Genomic DNA, 6,965 nt, shown 5'->3' with positions numbered 1-6,965 from the left:
TAGTATTCTTGTGTTTGGTTGAATGAAATGATGTTGTAATAGCATAAGGAAAAAAAACTAAAATGACTAAAATACCTTTAGTAGAATTTTTTAGGTAGATTATTATTGTTATTAAATTTTAATAAGATTATTATTAAAATAATAAATAATTTAACCATATTTTAACATAATTATTGTTAAATATAATTTAATAAATTCTTAATATAATTATTATATGAATTAAAAATCAAAATATATAATACAATAAAAATAATATATAATCTACTTTATTATTTTTAAATTGCAATACATATTTAATGTGCTAAAATATTATTAGTGAAACAAATAATTTAACCATTCTACAATAAAAAACAAAATATTAGAAGTAATAAATAACTTGAGAATTATATTTTACATCCAAACATAATATTCATATATTAACAAAAAATTACATGATTTCATTAGTTTATCATAATCCATATGTTATAAAATTTTACAACATTGTAATGACATTCTATCATGTCATTATACCATACAAATATTACAAACACAAAAAGTTACCAAAATATCATCAACACAACCATGGTTTTTAATGGTCAGCAAGAAATCTTCTGACCCATTCCAATCGCACAGAAGAAGGTAAACTAAAGAAAATTAGCATTTGCATTGGATGATCTGGAATTTTGCTCAATGCACGATAGCGCTCATCTTTAGTTAAATCTTCTACTTCACATAATGTTGGATATAATTTTAGAGCTCTTTCTTGAATGGTCATTTCTGACTTTTGTTGAATTAACACTTTGAAGGCAATACTCTTACTGATTTCAACGCCAACGATCCGTGTGTTTTCCGCCAATAAAGTGGCAGCATCATGAAATGAAGAAGAAATATGATCACTTGCATCAGAAATTTTTTTTCTTCTTTGAAAATGTGGAATCGCCTTGGTTTCTATCTGGTTGCGGTTGTATAGATGAAACATCCATATCATTCAAAGAAACATCAGCTTCGCATCAATAAAAATCGTTTCTTTGTTCATGAATATTTGTAGTAGCTACATCCTCAACATCTATTTCTTCAATAATATCAGCAGTTGTTTGAGCATCTTTCCCAGTGACTCGATCTTTTGCGTAGATAACAGTAAGTTGGTCATAATAAGGGAAACTACGATGTTTGAATTGACAGGCTTCTTTATAACTCTATAAATATGAGGAATTCATATTAGATATAAGTTTGGTCAAAATAAGATAATAAAAACTTAAAATAATTCTTACATTTATATATGAGTTCCACGCCGTATCTTCAGCAACAACAAGTTGCCTATACTCATCACAACCAAAATCGTTATTATGTTTTCCACTAAGCATGTCATAAACGATTGATCAATACATTTTTAATGTCCTAATTCTCGATTTAAGATTAGGTTTAGCCTTCAACATGGCATTGGGTAAAACTTTTTCTAACATTTTTTCCAACTCATTTAAATAATCAGCTTTGAATCCCGTATCAGCATTAAAAGTTTCAAGATTGGGCAAGTCGACCATACAGGCAACTAACGCAGCATCTTCTTTTGGAACTTATTTCCTTTTGGTAACTTTTTGACCATTAAAAAGCATGGTTGTGTTGATGATATTTTGGTAACTTTTTGTGTTTGTAATATTTGTATGGTATAATGACATGATAGAATGTCATTACAATGTTGTAAAATTTTATAATATATGATTATGATAAACTAATGAAATCATGTAACTTTTTGTTAATATATGAATATTATGTTTGGATGTGAAATATAATTCTCAAGTTATTTATTACTTCTAATATTTTGTTTTTATTGTAGAATGATTAAATTATTTGTTTCACTAATAATATTTTAGCACATTAAATATGTATTGCAGTTTAAAAATAATAAAGTAGATTATATATTATTTTTATTATATTATATATTCGATTTTTAATTCATATAATAATTATATTAAGAATTTATTAAATTATATTTAATAATAATTATGTTAAAATATGATTAAATTATTTATTACTTTTAATAATAATCTTATTAAAATTTAATAACAATAACAATAATCATCTACCTAAAAAAATTCTACTATAGGTATTCTAGTCATTTTAGTTTTTTCCTTATGCTATTACAACATCATTTCATTCAACCAAACACAAGAAGACTATTACAGTTCTATTCCATTCCATTCAATCAAACAATTGAATTACTGATTACAGCTTTATTCCATTACAGCTCTATTCCATTACAGTGAACCAAACGTACCCTTAAAGTTTTGTGGTTCAAATATATTTTGATGAGTTATTTTTTGGTTTGTGACTTGGAACAGTAACAAACTTGAGATAAGCATAAGCAATTCTAAGCTGTCACCATGCCAACCTATAGAATTTCAGTTAAGCTGTGTTGGATGAGACTAGTCCTTATAAAAATAGACAATTTAAATAGAAATTAAGGATCTGTTTCTTTACTTGTAAAAAGTTTTTAGAAAAACATTTTCATTATTTTCACATGTTTGTTTCGTGAAAAATGAATTCTTCCTATAAATCATTCTCTAAAACACGAGAAAATTAATTCCATAATTAAGACTTGAAATTGAGTTGTCAATGTAGATTTTAAGTTATGAACTCTTACTGTTGACCGGTTCTATTGTATGTCTCAGAGCAAGCTATTCCTCACCAAAGTCCTAAATTTTCTAGGCAGACAATCATTAGTTGGAACAGGTTCTTATGAACATTAATCTTATTTTGCGAATAAGTTCGAGATGACTTACTCATCCAATTATTACGCCTGATGTACCAACTGCGGGTGCTTTGAAGAACCGGTAACTTGTGGCGGCACCTAGTTTTCTTTGACTGAGTCAAAATCATACTTCCATGCAGGTCCTATAAGCCAGGACTCTGCTGCTCCTCCAAGAAGCCACATAGCTGAAATTGTAAGATTAGATTTTGATCAATCTCAGAAGTAAAACCGTAACTACCTGTATCAACGAAGAAGTATGGTGATTCTTATGGTACATAACTGTTACTTTAAATAGGGGTATACTACAAGCACACGTGTAATAGTTAAAACTTATGTGTCCCCAATTATCAATGCCTGTAGACATTAGCCCAATAACCAGCATGATAAACATTCATTACCACTAACATGCGAAATGCATGTGCAAAAGCATTTGATGCGTTAAGAAAAGTACGCATGAGGGCAGTAGAGACTACACCTTTTTTCAGGGTAGTCATTCTATCACACCAGTAACATAACAGAAACTTGGATAAATCTAGACTTACTAAGGCATCAACTCTAGGGACTGCATTTGGTATATATGAGCCCGGTTTATTGACATGTCTTTTACGGTTCCTCCGAATCTCAAACATTGAATTGCAAAAGCTTTGAATCATACCGTGTTTGGGAAAATAACTTGTGCCATGTTCTGCAGATCTTCTTTGGCATCTCTGATCAAACCTCTGTCTCAAGAAAAACACAGCAACAAAAATAACTTAAACAGCCAAGAGATTGTCAAATGAGAAGAAGACCAGCGATAAAAGCAAACAATCAATTTCCCAAGCAAAAAAAAAAAAACCCTATATTTTAAAAGCGGACAATCATTAGTTGGAACAGGTTCTTATCAACATTAATCTTATTTTGCGGATAAGTTCGAGATGACTTACTAATCCTGAGATTGCACCTAATGCACCAATAGCAGGTGCTTTGCACAACCAGCAATTTATAAGATACTCTAATGAGTTTAAGAGTTCTTACTTGAAAGAGCAGAGGTGAAGTAAACTGCAAGGGATCTTCTTGGACCACTTAAATTCTCCATAGTAGGTCAAACAGAATTCAAAGAATAACAATTGACCTGAAAACAACAAATTCTATTAAATCAAATATAGAAATAAACTTCCTAGTTAAGAAATTTGAAATCATCTAATTCGAAACCATACCATAAGGTTTCCGATATTAGCATGCAAAAGAGAAGATGTGGCCAAACTCCAAATCTCTCTTTTGTCAATAAGACAATTGAACCCCTAACAATATAAGGCATTTTTCCCGTGGCGGAGTTTTATCCTTCTGAAATTGCTGAGAGCCCGACTGCTTTAAGAGGCCTGCCGTAGGTGTGGATTCGTAGAGTCGAGAGCACCTCGGTTGACGGAGATATGACCTGCAAAACTCACTGGAGAGGTGCCACTATAGTGTCTAACATTAATTATGGAAATCATTTATGTGTGAGGAGGCTTGAAGCACCAACCTAAGTTATATAGGCAATCTACTTGCAAGTATGATACCACTTGAGCCTCCCTGCATGTAGATCTAGTTGTATTTTCTAAAAAATCTACTATAATTCCATAATTTTATTGTCTACGATTAACTCATGCACCAAACGCGGATATATTTTTTTGTATTAGTAAAGATAAACAGAAACTTCTATCTCACTAACACTAAATGATAATCTAAAGTGGTGGGTGGTGGATATGCATAATGCCATATAAGGAATTTTTATAAATGCTAGCATTAATTAAGTTTCCCATTTTTTAACGGATATGATTAAGTGTAATAATCATAAATCAATGGTCAAGATTCAACGAGCTTCAATATAAAAAAAGGGCCATCTTCACTTCAAACTTCACTACACTACAGATATCAGAAAACAGATTGTTTTGCTAAAATGCAATACAGAAATGGTGGTGAACTCTGAACGGTCAGTGATGTATCAGAATATGGCTAGGGAAATCACCATCATCCCTTCAATTATGTTCTGGTATATCACTGGTTCGATTAGAATTCACTTCTACCTTGCAAACCCCTTGCTATACTTTGCACATAGGATAGCTGCAACCAATTTAAATCAGAGCCTGTGTCACAATTGTCAATACTTACACTGGTTCATCGAGGTTTCAGCTTTCTGTCAGTAAGGTAAAAAATGGTTTTCAGTCTGAGAATATTCTTTGGCCATTGCTGGTCATAGATTCATACTTCCATGGAGGTCATACAGACCAGTAAACTGCTGCTCCTAAAATCAAGCCACCTATCTGAAATTGTAAGTTAAGATGTTAAACAATCTCGGATGTAAAACTGTAAATGTCTGTATTAATGAAGTATAAGGAGATTCTTATGATACACAACCGTTACTTTAAATATGGGTATACTACAAGTACACGTACAAGAAGGCATTGTAGTTGAGACTTACATAACCACAATTATCGACGCCTCTTGACATTAGCCTAATAACCTGCATGATCAACATTCATTACAACTGAGCTCGGAAATATAAGAGCAAAAGAACTTGATGCACTAAGAAAGTAGGCTGGAGGATTACTAGATACTACGATTTTCTTCAAGGAAATCATTGTATCAAGCGGTAACATGGCAGAAACTTGAATAAATCTAGACTTACGAAGGCATCTAACTCTAGGGACTGCATTTGGTATGTATGAGACGGGTTTATAGTTAATTATATGGTTTTAGGTTCTCAAACATAGAGTAGCGAAAACTTAGAATCATACTGGGTTTGTGGAAAAAACTTGTGCTGTGTTGCAGATCTTCTTTGGCATCTCTGATCATACCTCTATATCTCGTTACAAACACAGCAACGGAACCAGCCTAGACAACCAAGAGAATGTCAAATGAGACAAAGACAGGCAATAAAAGCAAACAATCTATTTCAAAAGAAAACCTAAATTTCAAGGCAGACATTCATTAGTTGGAAGAGGTTCTTATGAATATTAATCTTATTTTGCGAATAAGTTCGAGGTGAGTTACTAATCTAAATATTGTGCCTGATGTACCAACTGCGGGTGCTTGGAAGAACCAGTAACTTGTAGCAGCACCTAGTTTTCTTTGACAGAGTCCAAATACAATATGCATAACCGGTAATCAAATATCAACCCACAGTTTCTAAAACTACAATGAAACAAAAGCAAGAGCTTCCCTTGTGTTGCCAGTTGTGCTCTCTCTCTCTCTCTCTCTCTCTCTCTCTCTCTCTCTCTCTCTCTCTCTCTCTCTCTCTCTCCCCTCCTCCCTCCCTCTCTCTCTCTCTCTCTCTCTCTCTCTCTCTCTCTCTCTCTCTCTCTCTCTCTCTTGCCCTTAAAGATAAATTTGATGGGATTTCTCAGCTGGGAAATGGAAAGTAATAGATGGGGGTACCTTGAAGGCGGAGCTGGTGGCCGGGAGAAGCAGCTGTGGTGATATGGCACAGCTGAACCCATCAACCGAACAACACCAACACCAAAGAAGAACAGTGTCTTGGCGAAACCAAACTGCCCTTTGAGTAATCGAAAAACCTTGGTAGAAAGCAATAATTTTGCAGTACTTTTTTTAATTTTCGTATTTATTTTTAAACTCTAAATTCAATTTAAAAATTAACCTGCAAAGTAGTTTTTTTGGTTAAAATGTGCCTATAATCCCTGTACTTTTAAAAAATTAAGAATTTAGTCCTTCTATTTGTATTTTTAGAAATTTAATTTCTACTTTTTAAGTTTCAAAATTTAGGTTTTAATATTATTTTTACTTTTTATTGAACGTCTTCGCTCATCTTGTTTTGATCAACTTATCAGAATCAGAATTTTTATCGTATTAATTTTCACTCTACCTTTCTCGAGTTCATTCTTAAAGGAACCCCATTTCATTTTATTCTCAAAGGAACCCCATTTCATTTTAAGTATTTTATCAGATTCCTTTTGATCTCTTTTTTTTTTAATTTCATTGGAAATCATATAAATACAATTCTTATTTGAGATAGCTATTTGTGCAAATATTTTACGATTTAGAAGCAACTGTTTCTTGTACAGATTGTGTATTAATTTACTATAACTATAGGATATCCCCACTCTGCGAATTACTGCATTTATTCGAGTGATCCACAAACGACAAAAATCTCTTTCTTTCCTATCTCTATCTCTATCCCGATGAGCCAAAACCAAAGCTCTTATTCTTTGTTGAGTAATAGTTCGAGTAAGTCTTGAATAATCCCCTCAAAAGCTTGATG

General features: G+C 32.3%; 1 long non-coding RNA gene across 9 annotated transcripts; it reads right to left on the bottom strand.

The window, feature by feature from the left end:
- Positions 1–416: 416 nt before the first annotated feature.
- Positions 417–6,321, bottom strand: LOC105786033 (uncharacterized). Of its 9 annotated transcripts, none has more exons than XR_008198488.1 (10): positions 6,125–6,309; positions 5,485–5,581; positions 5,169–5,210; positions 3,925–5,010; positions 3,743–3,839; positions 3,384–3,447; positions 2,760–2,913; positions 2,621–2,681; positions 1,251–1,296; positions 417–1,175 (listed from the first exon to the last, which is right to left on the bottom strand). It is a non-coding gene; the product is annotated as an uncharacterized LOC105786033 (long non-coding RNA). The 9 variants fall into 9 exon arrangements; XR_008198489.1 differs by having other exon boundaries at positions 2,621–2,672; XR_008198484.1 differs by having other exon boundaries at positions 1,251–2,913; positions 3,925–4,154; positions 4,859–5,010; positions 6,125–6,321.
- Between the last annotated feature and the right edge of the window lie 644 nt (positions 6,322–6,965).

The sequence above is a fragment of the Gossypium raimondii genome, chromosome 1 (assembly GCF_025698545.1).
Source record: "Gossypium raimondii isolate GPD5lz chromosome 1, ASM2569854v1, whole genome shotgun sequence".
Classification (NCBI taxonomy): domain Eukaryota; kingdom Viridiplantae; phylum Streptophyta; class Magnoliopsida; order Malvales; family Malvaceae; genus Gossypium; species Gossypium raimondii.
The sequence above is the reverse complement of the archived record's forward strand: the minus strand, read 5'-3'. Positions and strand labels throughout refer to the sequence as shown.